At 41.4% G+C, this 19,515-nt stretch overlaps 2 protein-coding genes across 6 annotated transcripts in view; both read left to right on the top strand.

Annotated features, from left to right (window-relative positions):
* LOC143694647 (uncharacterized) overlaps positions 1-14,566 on the top strand; it is a 73,194-nt gene extending 58,628 nt beyond the window's left edge. The window contains exons 13-16 of the mRNA XM_077182211.1: positions 5,734-5,809; positions 8,086-8,188; positions 10,939-11,049; positions 14,534-14,566. The gene's annotated coding sequence lies outside the window, so the exon portion shown is untranslated. The remainder of the gene's footprint in view (positions 1-5,733; positions 5,810-8,085; positions 8,189-10,938; positions 11,050-14,533) is intronic.
* Positions 14,567-15,374: 808 nt separating this feature from the next.
* The window catches only part of PTBP2 (polypyrimidine tract binding protein 2), a 209,591-nt gene continuing 205,450 nt past the window's right edge, over positions 15,375-19,515 (top strand). For 4 of the 5 annotated variants that reach the window (XM_077182197.1, XM_077182203.1, XM_077182201.1 and 1 more), the window contains exon 1: positions 16,243-16,472. The gene's annotated coding sequence lies outside the window, so the exon portion shown is untranslated. Of the gene's footprint in view, positions 15,396-16,242; positions 16,473-19,515 lie in introns of those variants that run through there. The other variant, XR_013183276.1, reaches the window with a different exon arrangement.

The raw sequence follows: 19,515 nt of genomic DNA, 5'->3' as shown, positions 1-19,515 counted from the left end.
TATTTTTTTGAAAGTGACTTTATCAATTGGTTGCCTTTAACTTCTGACAAGAGACATTGATGTAAGAGATTGGTAAAGTTTATGACTCATGAAGGTATTTGCTTCACTTACTTGTAATTTCTAGTGCAAATGTGTAGTTTGCCTGTACTCAACTGAGAAAGAAATGGCAGTGTACAAAGTAAGTAGAGCAGATTAATTAAATTGGCTGTTCTTGTTAACTCTTTCTGCTACTATAAAAGCTAGTAAAATTTTCTAAGATTAAAAGGTGACAAGATAATGAATTGTGATTTCTCATTGCTGCAATACGTTATGGGATAGTCTAGATTGATACTTAATTCAAAACATAATTAAACATTTATATAAATAAGTGTTCATTATGTTAAGAAGCATTAAAACATGGTTATAAACACTCTTTAAGTAACTGGCCAGCCACATGACATTGTTTTGACTGTTACTCTTCATTAGACAGTTTTCTTGGTGGGTTTTCTAGCAGTATGGTTGGAGTGTGTAGTGGTGTCTGATATGAGCTGGTGAGCAGAGAGCCCCAAGCCGTGCAGCACAGTCCCCACCTGCCTGTGCAAGAGGCAATCCTGACACCTAGCTCTGCTCATGCTGTTTCACATCTCCCCATCTTTGTGGCTGTTGTGTAAAATTACTATGTTCCTAATTCCCCAAATTTGCTGATTCTCACTTTTCACAGAAATGCTTCTTGTCACTAAAAGCTGATGAGGAAAGATGATTTAAGGCACTTGCCCTCACTCCTAGCTGCACTGTGAATGCTTGGCTTTCAGCTCATGCTTGTTCCACTGAACAGCAGGGTGAAACACAGGTATGGAGGGACTGAAGTTCACACCTATTGATACTGGGGAAATAGACAAAAATGTAAAATAAACGTCATTGGTACAAGATGAATTCCTTGCTGTGAGCTGGGAAGTTTTGCTGTCTCAGCCTGTCGCTATGGAGCCCTGAGCTGTTTGGTGTTTGAGGGTTTCCTCTGGGCTACAAGTCTTCTGTGGGTCAGTACTAAAAGTTGGCACTTTCTGGACTTTTTTCTCCTTCCAGGGTCTGCACAGCAGCTCCCTGCCCCAGTTTCTGCACTGCTGGGGCCGTGGGGGTTGAGCAGTGCTGAGTCTGGGTGCAGCTGGCAGGGAGGCACAGCCCCAGCCTGGCTGGGCTGGGATGCAGAGCCTTGCATCAGGTGTGCTCTGGTTTTACTGGGCTGCTGCAGTTTCCATTTCTGATCTGAGCCAGCTTGCTCTCCTTGCTGAGCCTTGCCACCCTGCCCCTGCCCACCCAGGGGCTGTAATGAGGCCTTGGCTCTCTCATTGCTTTGCTGATGGCTTTGCCTCCTTGCATAGTATGTTAGAAAGTAGTGTAGGATGTGTTGGAAAGCTCAGAAAACAGGGTTTTTTTAAACACAATTGTTCTGCCATTGCCCAGGTAGTGGCCAATGTAGTGCAGGAGCAAGGCATGTGCTTCTGGGGCATAAAGACTTTTTCTTGTCTGCTTGGGGTCAGGCCTGACAGTGTGAAACATAGGAAGGCTCTCCAGAGAGAAAAATCTTATCATGACAGAGGGCTCAGGAGGGAAGCCCTGCTGTGGGGTCAGAGCGGTGTAAGAGCTGGTGGCTGGCAGATGGCGGTCACTGGCAGGGACGGCCACAGAGCCAGGGGGCCATCAGCTATGGAGCTGGAATGGCAACTGCAATCCCTACATCACAGCACCAGCCAAAGAGTGTCAATGTTGGAGTGGTGATGGGCAAACAGCAGGGCCTGACACAAAGGGGGGAGCGAGAGGCGCTGAGTGGGAGGCAGCAGCAGAGAGCAGCATGGAGCCGCGCTGCCGGGCCCTGGGCCTGATGCAGGGCCAGCCCTGCTTGGCAAGGCAATTCCAGCGTGGCTGGTCTGAGTGGGGAGCTCTGCTGAGCACACAGACACGTTTTGTCCCTTTGCAGTGTTAGCGGGGACCCTCGGTTGGCTTGGCTCGTGCAAGGTGGCGTCCCAGCCCTGTGACAAATGCTGGCTGCGCACTCGCCATGCCAGTGAGGGCAGCCATGGCTGCCTCACCCCTCTGAGGGCTGCCTGCTCTTAGGGGGTCGCACTACTGATCTACTTTGCTGGGTTTTAACCTAACAGAAGGAAAGCCTTCGAGTGCTGCTAAAAGGAATAAAATTATAGTTGTACTTCAGGGAGCAAAAATGATCTCTTTTGGCTGTTGTGCTGTTATTGCAAATTGTGTGTGTGTGATTTATCCTAATTAAAAAAAATATGACAGACATAAGCCATAGAAATGTCTGTAAATGACACAATCTGGTCCTGTCTTTGTTTATCACTATCATAATGCATTGCTGGCCTCCTAAAATTATTAGCCTCTGTGACTTGCTAATAGCCATGGACTCTGTCTTGTGAAATTGAATGGTGTACGATAGTAAAGCAGAATGTGAACATTTCAGTGTGGGATCAACATTTCACTTGGTTATGCTAGCTCCTACTTTATTGCTATTAAAACAGTACTTATTTATTTTCTGTCTGTTTGATTAGTGGGCAGAATTTTTCAAGCTTGTAGTTTAAATACAGAAATCTGGAGGGGGGTTCAGAATTTTTCCTTTATTGGAGCAAATTAAATAGTTCTCCATTACATAAGACTGCTCTATCAAATTAATACCAGTCATTTCCCCATGTGTGTTGAGTGAGTTTTCAGATCAAACTAGACCTCTGAAGGCATATACACTGCTGCATTAAAGAAAGATGCTGCGATATTCTGTATCAAAAAGGTTAAACTCATCGGATTCTATGTAAACACTCATTTTACCCCAGCTAACCTGTAAAGATTTCATTTTGCTTCATTTATCTTCTCCCTTACCCTATGCTAAACCATTCCCAGCTTCGAGGAAAGAATCATGTCTCCATTCATTTCCTATCTTGCTGAATTGCCTTCGCATTTCCTATCATCTGCACATAATCCTATTCTCTCCATTATTGTCTTAATACCAAGTACAGCACAAGATAATGGATAGGCACTGTAATAACAGTGTGGCCTGTAGGAGCCCCTCGAGGGAAATATCTTTGACGCTGGTAGAATATTAATGCATCCCAGGTCCCTGATCTTCCTCTTTCACTTCATCTCCTGTTTTCTAAACTACATAATGACTTTCATATACATGACAAAAGCATTAGAACAGAAAAAGACTCATTGATGAGCAGCAGGGCTGTGTGATATTAAGAAGCACTATTCTCAGCTCTTTGTACAGTTTTTGACCACCATCAGAGACAGTGTATGCAGGTAATTTCTGATTTGAATAGATACAGGCAGAAAGAAGCATTATTGTACTCTGTTAATCCAAATGCCCATCACAGGCGCTGCGTGAAAATAAATTAAAATGTAATTCTTCAATAATGCATCTGTCTACAGGATGATTTTCAGCAGATTAAAAACAAACAACTTGATATCACTTAGAAAGGCTAGTGGATTGTTTCTGAGAAGCTTAATCATCAGCAGATTATGAATGGAACAGTAAATCAAAGCAGGGTATGTTAAACAATGTAGATTGTGTTGTAGTGGCAATTTACTGTACATAATTTTTTAATAAAAGGGAAAAATTGATTTTTGTGAGCGTAAACATTGAATCCTATGAGAATTTAGCTGCTGTTATTGGAAAGGGGAATGTAAAAAATGCTATTCTTGTCATGTAGGAGCAATAACCTTTCATTCCTCCTACAAAAAAACCAGAAGTTTGCTCCCTTTAGGGCTGCCTTTAAGCATAACTCCTTTTCTCATTTTTCTTTCCTTTTGTGACATGCTCTGTATTTTTCTATAATATTTTGCAAATATGATATGTATTTCTGATTCACGCTTCACCCACCCCCCCCCACCCAAGGGTGTGAACCCTGGTGAAGGGGGGGAAACCCCCAAACTTTCCTTATGCCCAGAAGGAGCTCTCCAATTTCACACTGTGAATTTGCTTTTGCTTTTAAATGGAGATCTGCCAGCAGACATCCCTTGCTGCTTGTCTTGAAGGTCTGGCTATCACTGCTCCTGGTGCTGGTTTTCAGGTGAAACCTCAGGCTGGGGGCTCTGCAGCAGCCCTATCTCCCCCTGCCTGCTGCCAGTTGCTGTAGGAGCAGAGCAGCTCCTGACCATCAATCATTGCAGATAATATCTGAGGAGAAAGGGAGAAATTATTTCAAGTCAAGGGAACTGAGTTAGGAGTAGGAGCCAAGCAGCAGTCTGGTACTGGCAGCGTGCTGGGGAGGAGAAACACTGAAGTCTGGAAGAATCAAGGATGAGAGCTAGTCCTGATGGAATGTTGCCTTGAGATTTAAAGAAATTGCAAAAGTGCTTGAAAATTAGTTATATGTTAGATGAAAGATTAAGAAAATGTGCACAAAATGCAGATACCCTGTGCTTTAAGAAGGTGGCTGTTTCCCTTGTTAACTGCTAAGTAAATGCTAAGAAGCATCTTCTAACTTCAGTGCTCAATCCTGACCCAGCTTTGCAAGGGGCTCTGGGGAGTCCAAGGAAATGTCAGGGTGAGTGACTGAAGCCATACTAAAAGAAATCTCTCCCAAGAGTAAAAGAGGAGACAGCCTGTCTATTCCTGGGCCTACTGTTGTTTTATGCTCTAATTTTATTTTCAGCTAATTCATTTGATTGATTTCACTGCTTTTAATGTTATTTCTTCTGTTTTGAACTCATGTGCACTGTGAAATAGTCTAATATTGAAATATGCTGCTTCTGCATTTTAAACTGTGCTCAGCAGAGTGGAAAAATGCACATGGATCTTAAAGACATTGTACTGTACATCAGAAACCTGAAGCTGTCCTTTTGGAACCTGGTAAAAACTACATTATTGAGCTCTGTTACTATCATTAAAAATGCAATGCCTTTTCTTCCACATGTTTACTTGCCAAGAGAAAAAATGACATCCTGCCTGACATTGGTAGTGTGGTATCCCAGTTTATAAAACTGTAAACAAGAAGAGGTGAGAAAGAACACAGTTTCTGTTAGTATTCTCTTAAAAATTGTGATATTCTAAATTTAAGTATGGAATCAAAATATCAGGTTGTTTCATTTTGTCTTCAAAATTAGTCTGGTGAATGGCTTTTGTTACTCTTCTATAGCTGTCCTAAAATGAGGAAACCACTTTAAGACCATACTGTAAAAACAATACCTCTCAAAGTCTCTTGGAGTCCTGTTGCCAGCATTTGGGGGACCAGAATTTGGGGCACCCTTCTATAACCACTCTCTGGAGGCCCTGGGAAGGTCCTTGTTAGCCTGATAAACCAAAGTCTGTTTTATGCGCAGAGACCCTTTATAGCTTTCCTTGTATTTATTGACTTCACTGTGTCTGTCACACTTTTGTGATGTTTGGTGTAATATAGTAAACTAGAAATTATTACTTACATCATGAATACAGGCAAGTCAATGACCCCTAGCAAAGGCTGGAGACCTGGTGTTTTTGGTTTTGCATAGACTTAGATCAGAAGACAAGCAGATTTTCATCTTCAGGGACACAAAAATAAAACTGAGAAAAAATAATGGCTTGTTGGTTTTGATTTTGGTTAGGCTGCTTTTATCCCCTCAGTCTTGGAAACCCAAGGACATCATGGTCTCAGGCTCTAAGAGCTGTAAAGAGCTGGATCTTGTACCTTGGATTGACTTGTAAGTGAAGAAAGACTTTGATGGTTCTGATTATTCTGTATGAAGGATAAAAATTGATGTATTTCTTTTCAGCCTTGGTTGTAGGTGAAGGCAGGACAGGAGTCTGCAGCAACAAAGAATTTGTCTGGGTCATGAGAGCTGTTTCAGAGTGAGTGAATGGGTCTTCCCTGGGACTTAGAGTTGGGTGGTTGTGACTCCAAAGATGGTTGGATTCTGTTTAAAGAATTTACTTGGCTCCGGTTTGTTGGTTCTGACTTACTAAATGCTGTTAATTATCGCAGGGGTTTTTTTTCTTACTTACAATCACCTTCATGTTTTTGACCAAGAAAAAAACTATCCTTTGTAGGGCTGAAGTACAACTTTGATGTCTTTCATATACTAGCTGCATCTCATGACCTCTGGCATATGGCAAAATTATCTTTTAAATTGGCTTCTAACAATTAAGTGTAATTTTGTAATTCAGAAACAGTTTTATTAAACAAGAGAAACTGTGTTTATGATCCATTTTTGACTTATTTTTTTAATATTCAGAATTATGAAATTGAAATTTGCAGTTTCATTTAACTATTATATCTTGGTTTACAGCCTGTTATGCCTCTTCTTTTAAAATGTATATTACTAGCAAGAAATCTAAATAAATTATCATAAACCTTTTCTCGATTCTCTCTATATATTTCTACTCTTAGAGAAAAAGATTCCCTTCATTAGAGTGTCTTTGATAGCATCATTTTTCATATCTTAAGAGGTACTGCATGTGTTCTGTAAAATACGCTTGAAAGGATTTTTTTTGACTGATAGTAGTTTATGTTGTTTCTAATCTTAATCCAGGCATCACTAATTTTGTGTTTGCAAGTAAACACGATAATGAATGAGAATCCTCCTAGCATTGTAATTGATGTTGCTCTTTTGTATCCTGGGTTTCAAATCTGTGTGCAATTGTCAGTGCCCTATAGAAATGTTAATTATCCTGAGTAATCCTGTTTGCCTTCATCAGGCTGGAGCAGTCCTAAGCAGTAAGAAGGTGGCGTCCAAGATAGTTAGAAAGAAATACAACATTAAAATGATGCAAAATACCAGACTGGTACAGTCGTAGCCAGGATAGGGAATGATATAGGACTGAGAAGAGGAGCATAGGCTATAAAAATGGCATGGGATATGTTTGGTAGAAATGAAGGAGATTACCTAAAAACCAGTAATTTGAAGCCAGCTATAAAATGGAGAGCTGAGGCCACGGAATAACATCTTCTCCCTACCCAGGCACTTGAAGGGGTCATTTTCTGTTCCTCCCCATGTGCACAGGCACTTTATGGTGGTGTAGAAAGGCAGGAAGATGACAGACCATGCTTTTGGCAGGATGGCTCCTGGAGCACTGTGTGTGCTGCTGGGGAGTGAGCTGGTGGCAGACGGGAGGGTGTAGCTGCTGCTCTCCGGGGCTGGGGAACTGCATGGGCTCTGGTGGTGCTCTGCAGAGAGCTGCATTTGCTGCCAGCTGCATTTCTGCTTGACTAGGCAGCTTCCTTGGGCCTTTGAAGTAGAGGGAGAAGGTGCTGCAGTATCTCCTGTGGCATTTGTCCATAGCAGTCAGACTTCTTTTAGAGATGGTGGTGGGTACGAAGGGTAAGGTGGCTGCAGTGCAGCTGAGTCAGTATATTCAGAGAGTTAATCTGGAATGTGTTGGTGCACCAGGCTCTGCTACCTGTAGGACATGTGAACATGTGTTGGTGAGCAGGGTATGCAGTTAAGTCCTTATTAAAATGTCAGTTCACAGTCAAATTGCAAGTTTAGAAGTCAGTGTGAAAAAATTAACCTTGTTATAGCAGTAAAAAAATCATACTCGTGTATTTGCAGAGTGGTAGGTGTGCTAGAAAGCCTGTTATCTCAATTATTGAGTCCTTTGAAGTTCCTTGGTGTGGAACTCAGTGGATGCTGAGAAAAATAAAGTCTGAATGTTGTAATCATCTGAAATCATACAGAACAGGATGAGCTTACTTGAACTTTGAATCAACGTTTGTGAAACTCTGAACCAGTGTGTTCATGATAACATGGAGAGCAGACCTCGTGTTGTACTGAGAAAAGAAAAATTACTGCTAGAGAGAACAAAACTGGCTTTGGTTTGCAATTACTTTTTTATGTAATTTTTTGGGCTAGTTGATACACTGTTGGAATGCTTTGCTCATGTCATATTCAAATTTGGACTGCAAAAGCATGGATTTTTGCAGGAAGACCTTATGTAATTAAATTTAGAAAGCTGTTGAATAATTTGTGATACTTAATGATTACTTTGTGGATTATGAGGCATGCTTAACAACTACTATTTTCCCTCTGTTATTTGTTGAACCTAGGTAGCACAGTTTTGTTTCTTTAGGTTGCAACCACTTTACTTTGGTGTCTTCTGTAATCATCCATTTTTCTTTCTGGAGACAGTGTCTTGGATAGCAAAGTGGAGGCAGAGCCATTTCTGGTGAATTCAAGCAAAGTGGAACTTTGCTGTGTAGCCATGCTGGGCACATTTCTAGAACTTCAGCAGGTACCTGCCATTAGCAGGGGCTCTGCCTCAGTGTGCTCATTTCTGGTGTTGCTCTCTCAGCATTGTTTCCTCAGAAATATGGGATTACTGTAAGTTGCCTGTCAGACACCGATGAAGGAACATTATTTACTGTGGTGCCTTCTAATTTCAAAACTGGAATACTGTAATTTTTTCCTTAATGGACTTCCAGGCTCTACTGTGTGGAGTTTAAAGGGAATTTTAAAAATTTACCAAGAAATCTTTCATGGGCACCAAATTTTGCACTCACATTAAACCAACTCCCCATACTCCCTCCTGATATAGTTCCATTTTTTTTTTTTTGGAACACAATTGATCTCATTAAAAGGCATTAACGTGTTTTTAATCTCATAATCAAATTAATCCTGTTGATATTGTTTGTATCTTCATAAAGCAATACAGAAAAAAAACCCCTGTAATTTGGCCTTTTCAGATTTTCAGTGCAGCTAAACTGACATGCTGAATTGTACCAACCCTCAGGCTGTCAAGAGATGCCCTGAAAAAGCCCTTAGCCCTGATTATCCATTGGAACAATGGCTGTGTCTCTAATTTTAGACAGCTGCAAGCGGGCCGACTCTGTGAAGAAGCAGGACATTTTGTGCTGCATTCTCTTCTCAGGAACACGAACTCTTCTCTGCTTGCTTAAAGCCCTGCTGTTTACAAGCCTGAGATCTTCTTGTAAACATGTGCTTCTGCACCGTGAAGGCTCCAGCCTGTAGCACTGTCCTATTCTCAGAGAGCAGCCCCAGATCCCTGCCTCTCTCAGCACTCAATGCCCTGCTGTTCGCACCTCTGAAATTCTTTTATGTAAAAGCTGCGGTGTCTGACTGAAGTCGTGTTCTGCTGCCCTCTTGCAGAGAATGCTTCATGCGAGCGTCTACGTTTTTCCTGGGTAACATTTTCTTTTCTCAGAAATTCAGAATATAAATATTCACTTAGACCACGCTTCCTAAATCAATGACGTCTTGTCGATGGGAGTTAAGTTTTCATAAAAATACCGTTGTCAGGCAAGGCTTTGTGCAGCAGCTGCTAACTAGATGGGGGGGAAATGGAAACTGTGAATAATTTTTATCTACATATCCCTGATGACTGAATTGCACACCTGTAACTGAGGCCACTTCTTGTAACACTGCTTTTAAGTGGGAAAGTTACTGAATATAGAAAAAAAAAGAAAAATCCCCAAACCCTGTAATCATAAAAGAAACTGAGTATAGATTTGGGAAAGGGGATATGTAAAATACCTAGTTAAAAAAAAAAGAAAAATCCTGTGTAGAAGTTTCGAAACTCAGATGAGCATTGTGTGTGGAGATAAATCATTCCCAGAGGCAAATGCTGCAAGAAAATTATTCTTGTCATTTTCTATTCACTTCCACTACCTTGATTTTAAAATCGACTCTTCTAAAATATATACATTTCAAGCTGTATCTGCAGTGTGCTGCTGTGTTGCATCGCACTGGGGCAGGCTGTGCTCCACTCTCTTCTAGGTGGGAGATGTGCCATTCCTGGCACTGTTTTAAATTGCTCTGTCCACCTAATGGAAGTGATGACTGAGAGTAGATGTTGTTCGTGTCTCTTAGCGACCCACTCATTGTCTTCTCTTGTGATTCTTTAATTTCTAGAGGGTATTTTGGGCATTGCTGTTACACAGCCATCTGGTAGCTCTTGAATTTATGGAATCTGCCAGGGGGACATGTGCTGACATTCAAAAAGAGAGTAAAAGACTGTTAACCAAAATATTCTCCCCTTTGTTTAATAGTTAATAGTTGGCTTGTACTTGTCACACCAGAAAATTCTTCTTTAGAAATAAAAAATCAAATTAAAAAGATGTCATAAAACCTTCTGTAATTCATCAAACTGTCCTCCAACTGCTGATTGACCTGCTTTCATATGGATATTCTTACCATTACACACAAAGTAGTCTTTGTGTGTAGTAAAACCTCTGTGGAATTGGTGCAGCAAACCCTTGAAATGTGCATAAGCAAAGTTACATGTATTACCTACTTGCCTTCCTGTGTGAAAGTTTTAAAGACATTCCATGAGGGTTTCCATCAGATGGAGCTCTGCAGTTGGTGCTTCCAGCCCCTGCCAGGATGCAGCATCTCCCCACATGCAGCTGCCATGGCAGCTCTCTCCTCCCCTGTTGACAGTAGCCCCGAGTCCACCACAAAAGATTTGCTTTTTGTATTTGATTAGCAAACAATGAGTTTTTCTGTACCATGCAGAAGGCACTAATAGAAACTGTTTTGCCTAATTGCACCTATGCATTATTTAATTTTCTATTTCTTGTTAGTGGTGTAGTGAGCAAAACCTGCATTTCCATATAGAAAGCCTCTAAAGCCAAACCCTTTGCACTGACACCAAAATTAATTTGTCTGAGTTCTCTGGAACTCAGAGCTGGAATATTAGTTCTCTGGAGCTAATGGAAGCATGAGGAGAGCTTTCCCCCTGGCAGTCTTTTCTTTTGCTATCTCTTATGGATACTAAAAACAATTATGAAATCTTTCAGTGCTAAATTATTTTTGAGATGCAAGTTGGTCCTTGCTTTTTCACATAATTCCTAGAACACAAGTTCTGAACTTTTACAGGTTAAATTACCATTCTAAGGCTAACTACAATGTATATCAAACTTTTATGCTACTGAGGATTTAATACCAACTCTAAATCATTGGACATAATCATGTGATCTTATTGTTAATTCTTTCCTTCTTTCCTTCTTTCCTGGTTCTTTCCAGCAGAAAGACACTTGGCTAAAATGAACTGTAGTCTAAAGGGAACGTGGGAGGCAGCAGGACAATAGCACATGTGGAGCCATTTCCCTTTCAGAAAGGATGTAAATCCTCTGGGTAAGCAAGAGTTTGCCTATGATTTGACCATGCTAATTTGTGGTTGATTGCTGAAACAAATCACAGCTTTCTGCTGCAAATAGCACTCAGCAAATCCCTGCTGGGCACATGGTTGAGGTGCATTTTCCTACCCCACGCTTGCAGCAGAGTGCAGCACACTGAAGCTGCGCTTACAGCATCAGTGGTGGGAATGCAGTGATTTGAATGATGTGGAGCAAGAGACTCTTCCTGCTGCTTCTGTGGCAGAGTCCCTGGTGGCTGAAATGCTGCACCCTCACTGCTGCACTTGCTGACTGTAGGGAAGCAAGGGGGGGTTCCCAAAAGGAATTACTCTTCTCCATGATTTTGTGCACTGCAGCGAGGCTCAGTGTGGCACATCCAGGTTGGGATGGGATATACAACACAGGACATCACTGATACAGAGCTGCACAGAGAGTGCAAACCACTGGCTGCTGAGATAACCTGTCTGCTGAAGATGCTGCTGTCATTTCAAGATGTTGTTGAGAGCATAGAAAATAATACTTAAGAAGTGCTTAAAGTAGACAGCATGCAAGTGAATTGGAACGTATCAAGGGGAAAATGTGATAAACTACTCAGCCTTTGACAGTACTCTGTGACACCTCAATTTTTGGAGAAAATTATAAGCTTCTGATAAAATAATAAGAAAAAAAGAAGGAAACAGAAGTCTATCTTTCATCTGCTTCCATCTGTCTAGTTCACAGGAGTGAATACTGGTATAGGAGCAAGAAGCAGAGGGTAAAGGGGGATTGAGATGGGAAGGATTGTGATTGTACCAAGAAAAGGGGATATAATCAAGTAACACAATCAAGATTAAAGAACAAAGAGAACTTTCATATGCTGCAAAACAAGAGAAGAATAAAAAATTGGTGGCCTATAGTATTCCTCCTCTAAATACATAAACAGTATTAAAAAAAAGATACAGATATATATATATTAGTCTTTCCAGTGGGGCTACAGCGAAACTTTTGCTAAGGGATGAGCTGACAGAATAATAATGAAGAGTGTTGCTATAAGTTCTCCTAAAACAAAGGGGGAATTTCACTAGCATGACATTCTAAGGAAGCTTAGAGCACAACTCATTTTAGAACCATCTTTGCAGGTTAGCATGAGCATGTTGAAGGCAAAATAGGCAGTAATGGTATAGTGGTTAGATGTGAATACCACCAGTATTGAAGTTAAAAGCTAGCAGAAGTACTAGGGTAAGACCATTAACTTTCATCTCACTCATTTCCAGTCTTTGAAAGGAAGGTGAAAAGGCAGGAGGAGAAAGCAGTACTACAGAAAACAGCAGAAAAAATAACTTGATGAAAATTATACCAGATCTGTGGAACTGGAAAGACTAAAGGACCTATTCCTAATCAATAGCACCTCTGAGATAAAACAATGGAAAAGACAGAGAAATTATTCATCATCTGAGATGAGACAAGAGTGTGAGGAAATACAGGAAATTATTAGAATAAATATTAAGCCAAGTCCTCGGTGGTATGGTTTGCCTATGAAATTGTGTCTGTGCTCTGTGATGTGCCATGTTTCAGTAGAATGCAAAATTCACTCTTGAACGCATTTTGAAAAAGGATCTTGTCATAGCAATACACTGGGGTTCTCCATCATCCTGTGCTTAAACTTTGCTCAAAGCCAGAATATGCAGGATAACCTTTCTCATTACAGAGTAGGGCCAAAAGCTTTCCAGCAAAGAGTAGGATAATTTTTGGGAGATGCAGTTGAATATGCCATACTAAATAAAACTGTAGTTTGACACAAAATTTGGGAACACTTCTCCTGCTATTATAAGCTTTGTGAAGAGTGAGATGTACCTGGTGGAAGCTGTGAGACTCCTACTGAAATACATTGCAAAGTCACAGTGCTGTGTTAGACAAAAAGGTTAGGTCTAACCTAGAATTTTCAGGCTTAAAAAATAGACAAAATGAAAAAAGAAAAATATAATTTCAGTGTCTTCAATGAAAACCTTTCCTGTGCTCAGATCATTCAATCTGTTTCATCCATATAATGAATCAGTGCACATGCTATACAGAATGGAAGAGTAACAAAATTTCAGCTAATATCAGCAGATGTTAACCTGTGTCATAGCACTTTCTGTAACCTGATGTAATGCTGTGTGTTTAGAGTCTGGGGCAATGACCTTTCCAGGAGGAATTGTCCCTTTTTCCACAATGATGACAGTGAAGAAGTAGGGAAAATATTGGGGACTGTTAGTAGGGATATTTTGTATTCCTCTCTTATATATTGCCTATTGGGGATGGAAATTCTCATGCCACGTTTTTGTGGTGGTTATGTGGAAGAAAGCAGGTAGGTGTGAGGGGGGTGGCTGCCATGCAGGAGGCTTTCACTCCACAGCGTGTCAGCCTGTCAGTGCCTTTGTAGGAGCTCTGCTTCATGTTGCAGTGTAGAGAGCTGCCAGGAGAGGGGGAAAAATGGGGAAAAAGGAAGTTTGGTTAATAAAACAGACTTGTCCTTTGAGTGAGAAGCATGGGTGATGTATCAGTGCCTGTACCAGGCTGTAGAGCTGTACATCCTCAATTGCATATTAAAGACTAAGAAAAGACTCCAAAAGCCTAAACTGCCAGCCTTCTGCATGTATTTCTGTGAGCCTGGGTTTGTGCCATGGGTTCAGGTTATGCTCTTTCTTGTTTATACAACCACAGGCTTCTTGGAGCATCTGCCTTTTGCTCACACCATGATTAAATTGTACAGGGGGAACATGTGTTTCTCAAATCTCCCTGCAGCTCTTTGGATATGACTGTTTTAAGTTTGACAAGAGGAGGCAAGGGTGCACATGAAAGTGTGCCATTCTGAGTTTGTTCTTTTTGGTGCTTTCATATTGCAAAGATCAATAATTTACCTCCTGTCAAGTGAAACCAGGAGATTAGTTGCATTAATTTTTGAATGCTTTCTTAGTGTGTGTAAATTGATCTTACCTTGCTGAAGTCATGTTTGCAGCCTTACAGTACTGTGGTGGCAGGGGAGCTACACTGAGCTGTACTGGCTGAATGTACAGCTTAAAAAGCACAATATGTGAATAAACATAGCTGTTATAACAGGAGGCAGGGAATCGTCAACAAACTTGTGGTTTGATGGGGCTGGGCACTGTTTTGGTTTAGGCTGCTTATCAGATTTTTCCTCCAAGGTAATGTTTCGTTGTTTGTTGTTTTCTTCTCAAGTACATCCTCTGCTCTTGGTTTAGCTCATCATCTATACATATGGCACAGAGCTTTAGGCTGATTTCCAGTGCTCTCAAAATGGCCAGTCAGCCCTTACCCAGCCTGTTGTGATTGCCAGTGTTTTGTGGGTATGACAGGGGTGCAGAAATTCTGTGCTAATGTTCTGGGGGGAGAGGGGGGGTTATGTTTTCAGCTGAACTCAAAGCAAGTGGTGCTGCTCATCCTGAGCACTTTGGTGCAGTGACACCCTCGTGCTGATGTGCTGTGTGTCTCTGACCCTGTAGGCACTCTGTGGGTCTCACCCTCCTGCTCCTGCCCAACAGGAACGTGGCCTCAAGTGCCTGTGGCTCCCCCCAGCTCACCATATGGTTCTCTGCATACAGGTTTGGGCTCATCCAGGGGCTTCTGGTGCTGAGGAGTGCTTGCTGTAGGAGGGGAGTGATGCCTGCCCAGCAGTGTCTTTGGGTGGAGCAGAGGTTCTTCACACCTTCACAAGAGGTGTTTTTGCTCCATTACCCCTCTGCAAGTACTATGCCTGGTAGATATTGTGCCACCTAAAACATTCCTTGCTTACATTATTCTGAAAAAAATGCTGGTGATAATCACCCACCAGCAGGCAGCAGTTCCCTCTGAGTTGAGAGGCATCCAACACCTGATGCAGCACTGCTCCCCTCAACAGCTCAGGAACTGCCCTTGGCCCATGGCACTGCTCTCTGTGCTGCCATGAACAGATGTAATTCTCTGATCACATCTCTCATTTGTGCGTTGGTTTTGAGCTAATGATGTGTTTCTGTGTGCATACCTAGGGGAAAGGAAAAAAGGTAATACTGGAACTCCTCCTTCATTTTGGACTGTATAGCTCAGACCTGCTGTGGAGGTACTGCACACAGCACTGCTGCTGTGCCTGGGATTTTATGAAGTCATTGGAAAGATTTAATTAAAACTGTTTTCTAGATTTCATCTTCTGCAGGAATGGTCTTTTAAAGATTCTACCCGTGGGGTATTGTTTATCCAATTTAAGGTATTGAAATGCAGAATATTATTCTGGTATATTTATTCTGTGGAAATCTAGACTTAATTTTTTCCCTAAACAGTTTGCCATTATGTGGAGGAGGCACAGTGCATGTTCTGCAACTGCTATGAGAGGTGAGATTGAAATGAGTTTGATTTGTTGCTGCATTTTATCTAAAGCCTGCAGGTAACTTGGCCTCATTGTGTCTGAACATCATAAGTATTTATTGTTTTTCTATTAAAACATTTCCATAGATATCACTGTCACTTATATTGTTCTGTATTTAACTAAAAATAAGTTTTCCTCCTTGAGATTTTCTCTAGTTCTGGTCACAGTACTTCTGCTCCATTTGTCCACACAAGCTATTCACTCAGTCTCTGGTGCTTGCTGGCAGGGTTTGTTTAGGAATTGAATATTGTGATATGTTCACTATATATCACAATATTCAATTGGGTGTTCCCACAAGTGCACCATGAAGGCATAGATCTTGCACTGCCATTGCACCAGCACTCAGATTCCCCAAGTTTCTCAGCTGACAATCCAATGTTTTGTTACCTGTGCTGGTGCTGTAATGAAAACACCTACTGCTCTCCTGTGCTGGAAATCCCATTTTCAGACTCAGTTGCCCCACAGCTCTTTTCCCCACACATTATCCTGGTTTTGCAGCCTCCTCTGCTTCAGGGACTTTCTCACCACATAGTCAATTGATGTTTCTTACTGAAAATTGAGCCACAGTAAATATCTGACATGATCAATTCTGTTCACCCACAAAATATGACTGGCCCTTTTCCTCAGATCCCAATCAATGCCTTCTCCTTTTAATTTGCTTTACTTTCTACCTTACACTTACTTTTTTCTGCAGCCATATTCCTCAGTCATTCCCTAGCTCTATTCAGAGGAGTTTGTACCTCTCCTGTGCAGAATGCCTCCAAAGTCAGAAGCTCTTTCTTTGGGTAAAATGCAGTCCTCATGTCTTTGCAGACCTTCTCCCATGCCAGAAGCTCTCCTACCTCTCAGATACTTGTCCTGGTCTAGCCTGCTCCCATCTCCGTGAGACTCTTCCTGTTCTTGCCTATCCCCAGACCTTGGTGTGGTCTGTCAGCCCGGCATCTTTCACCCTTCCAGGCAGGTGGACAGGTCCCAGGAGATGCAGCTGCAGGGCCATGACCAGCTCTGCCCACCCTGCTGGGGAGTGACCAGAGAAACTCCTGGTATGTATCTGATTTTAAACTTGTATACTTTTGATTTACATGCACAAAACCGTACCAGCTCCTACCCTTACGGTATAATTTCCCCTGGTTAATTTTCCTTTTCCTGTATGGTGCCAGTTCTGTATTGTTACTCATTTTATGTATCCTTTATCATATTTGTCAGTAAGTCTCCAGCAGACACAAAGCAGCAGGCTCTGTTTGCAGCAGTACAGCTACCAGAGCTTGGCAAAATAGCAGTGCAAAATCATTTGCATTAGAGCTAATAAAGACAGCTGGAATGGGCCCCAAAATATGTTCAATAAACCAATAAGAGTGACTGCTGTTTATACTCCTACTTTAGCAAAACTAACTGGTTTTCATTCAATGTTTATAGTACTGTAATTGTGTAGTGTAGTATTTTCCTGCAATTTAAAACTAATATAATGGTCAATGCCTGTCTTTAAATGCCGACAGTTTGCTAACAATTTCCGGTCTCATGCCTTGTGCATTTTATTTCCTCTATATGAGGGGAGGGTGAATGTCTCACCATGTACTTTGCTGTAACTCCTGGTAAATGCTGTTTCTTTTATAGTGGCCATTATAGCTATCAGCTTGCGGAATAAAAGCACGTTGTGGTTTTTTTAACCCCAATTCCTGCATTCAAAATTATCCAGAAACCTTCTGGAGGAGTAGAGAGATCATAATTTAGGAAAAGAAATATATGAATTAACCAGTTAATGGCATTCTTTGAAATTCTAGACGCTAACATACTGCTGTAGCTTCCTTCTGCATTCCCCCTAGCAAGTTTAGCTTATCTGTCCCATGGAAATGATTTATTTAAAATAGAAGTGTCAGACCTTGAGACAATATTATCCTACCAAATCTAAATGTCTTGGAAATGCATGCTTATTCTGAAACATGCACATATTGGCTTCCATAAAAGAACATGCCTATTTTTTAGCTTGCTTGATGCTTGCCAGCAGTTTTTTATAAAGAGGATAACTGATAGACATTCTTAATAATAATGAAAAATAAATAACATCCCTTTCTCACAATGCTTGACAATGCAAGGATACTGTACAGGATTATATAGGCAAAGGTAAGAAGCAGAATTTTCCTTTACCCTCTGTCATACATGAAACAATAAATCAGTCCATACTAAGTTCATTTAGCCATATTTTACATCTTCTAGAACTGGAATTGTGTAGCCTACAAAACAATTTATATTTTATCTGTACCATCTAATTAATTAAATGGCCCCAGAGTACCAGACTCACAAATCTCGTTAATAGCTGAATACAGAAATAAAGACTGTTCAACCCTACTAGAATAATATTTGCATATCTCCACCTGCGATGGGTAATAAGTACCTGCCACAAATCAGAATTATGAATTTTGCACGCCTAACAAAACCGCAGGGGAAATTATACCTCAGACATTCCATAATAATTGCAGCTAAGCTGTTTAGTGCCATCCACTTATTCTGCCTGAAATGTTTAAAGCAGCAACAGTTGTAAATGAATTCAGGCACACATTCAAGAGAAAATGTTTTAAAAAGTTTTTCTGTCTTGCCATATGTAATTATCTTTATAGAAATGTTCATCTACAAGTTATAACATGCTCACATTTAAAATTGCAAATTAAAAAGTAAGCTACTCCAATTAAAGTACATTTTATATGACCATCCTTGTAAGTTTACTGTGATTATACAGGAAACAGTTTGGGCCATGTTTATCCCATTGATCTCCCAGAATTGGTGATCTGTTCTATAAACAACTGCAGCAAGGGGTTTGATTTTTCAGTGCTTCTTTCCCCAATAACAAGTGATTCCTGGGGGAGAGTTAACCATTAAGGCTTGGACAGAAACATACTGCAATGTGGGTAGTCTTTCATAGGCTGGGGAATTGGGACATTAAAGTAGGCAGAGTCAGTTTCTTCTGGTTTGTTTATTTTCGTGACAGAAGTGGAAACTTCATATGTGGTATAGCTGGAGTAATAGTGAGATGCTGGTGGCCTCATCTTCTGGTTGGGAGGGTAAAGGAATGATAATGCCTGACTTTATATAACAACAGGATTTGGAGAGAGCCCAAGAGTTCTTTAGAAGCACAGGTCCTGCTCAATCAACTGCATTAGGACAACTCTGGGAGCTGGTTCATGAACTGCTTGCCTCAGGAGCAGAGGTTGGTCTGTGGATGGGGTATGGACCAGCCATTGTGTGTGAATCTGCTGCTTGGGCACTGTGGGACAGCTCCCACTTTATCAACAGATGCTAAGAGCACGCAGTGCATGTTCCACCTCTGTCTTGGGTGAAGGCACAGAGACATGGGACAGCACCTGTCCCTGTGGGATCCCTGGTCCCAGCCTGCCACTCTGCAGGAGCTGGCAGGGGACACAGCTATGCTACTGCCAACATGAGCCATTAGGCAGCAAACTGGTGGTGACAGCCCTGCTGCCTCTTGTGATATGTATGCATGAATTGTTATATTATAGACTTTAGAGAAGGCAAGAGACCAACAAAAATAACTCCTCCTTCACTCTGGGTCTCACTGAACACTTGGTGTTTTATGAAGAGCTAGACTTCCCCTTTTTGCAGCAGAGGTGAACAGAGCCAGAACTGCACTGTGAACTGTATTTGTGATCACTGAAATCAGCTTACAATTTTAAAGCTAATCTTCTGATTTTGGAGTATTTTCTCTTAGTAATGCATAGCACAAGCAAGCCTGCATATGTACATTTGGGCTGCAGGTGAGATACACTTGAGGGAAGTGAGAGGAGAACCCCATTTCCATCAGATGAGAAGGGCAGAGACAGCCCAGAAGAAGGCATTTGGAAGGTGCAGATCAGGCTGTCCATGAGGAAACCATATCCTGGAAGGGGACTGGCAGTTTGGGTAAGCATTCAAATACATCCCTTTGTAGACAAGCAAACTGACCTCAGGGTTAAGTTTATGTTATTTTAGCACCAGTCACTGTGGCCTTACAACATGCAAATATAACCTCACTGTAATGTTTGCTGTCATTCTAGAAGAGGAGCAGGAGAAGCCAGGAGAGGACTGCTCCTGGAG

The sequence above is a fragment of the Agelaius phoeniceus genome, chromosome 8 (assembly GCF_051311805.1).
Source record: "Agelaius phoeniceus isolate bAgePho1 chromosome 8, bAgePho1.hap1, whole genome shotgun sequence".
NCBI lineage: Eukaryota > Metazoa > Chordata > Aves > Passeriformes > Icteridae > Agelaius > Agelaius phoeniceus.
The sequence above is the reverse complement of the archived record's forward strand: the minus strand, read 5'-3'. Positions and strand labels throughout refer to the sequence as shown.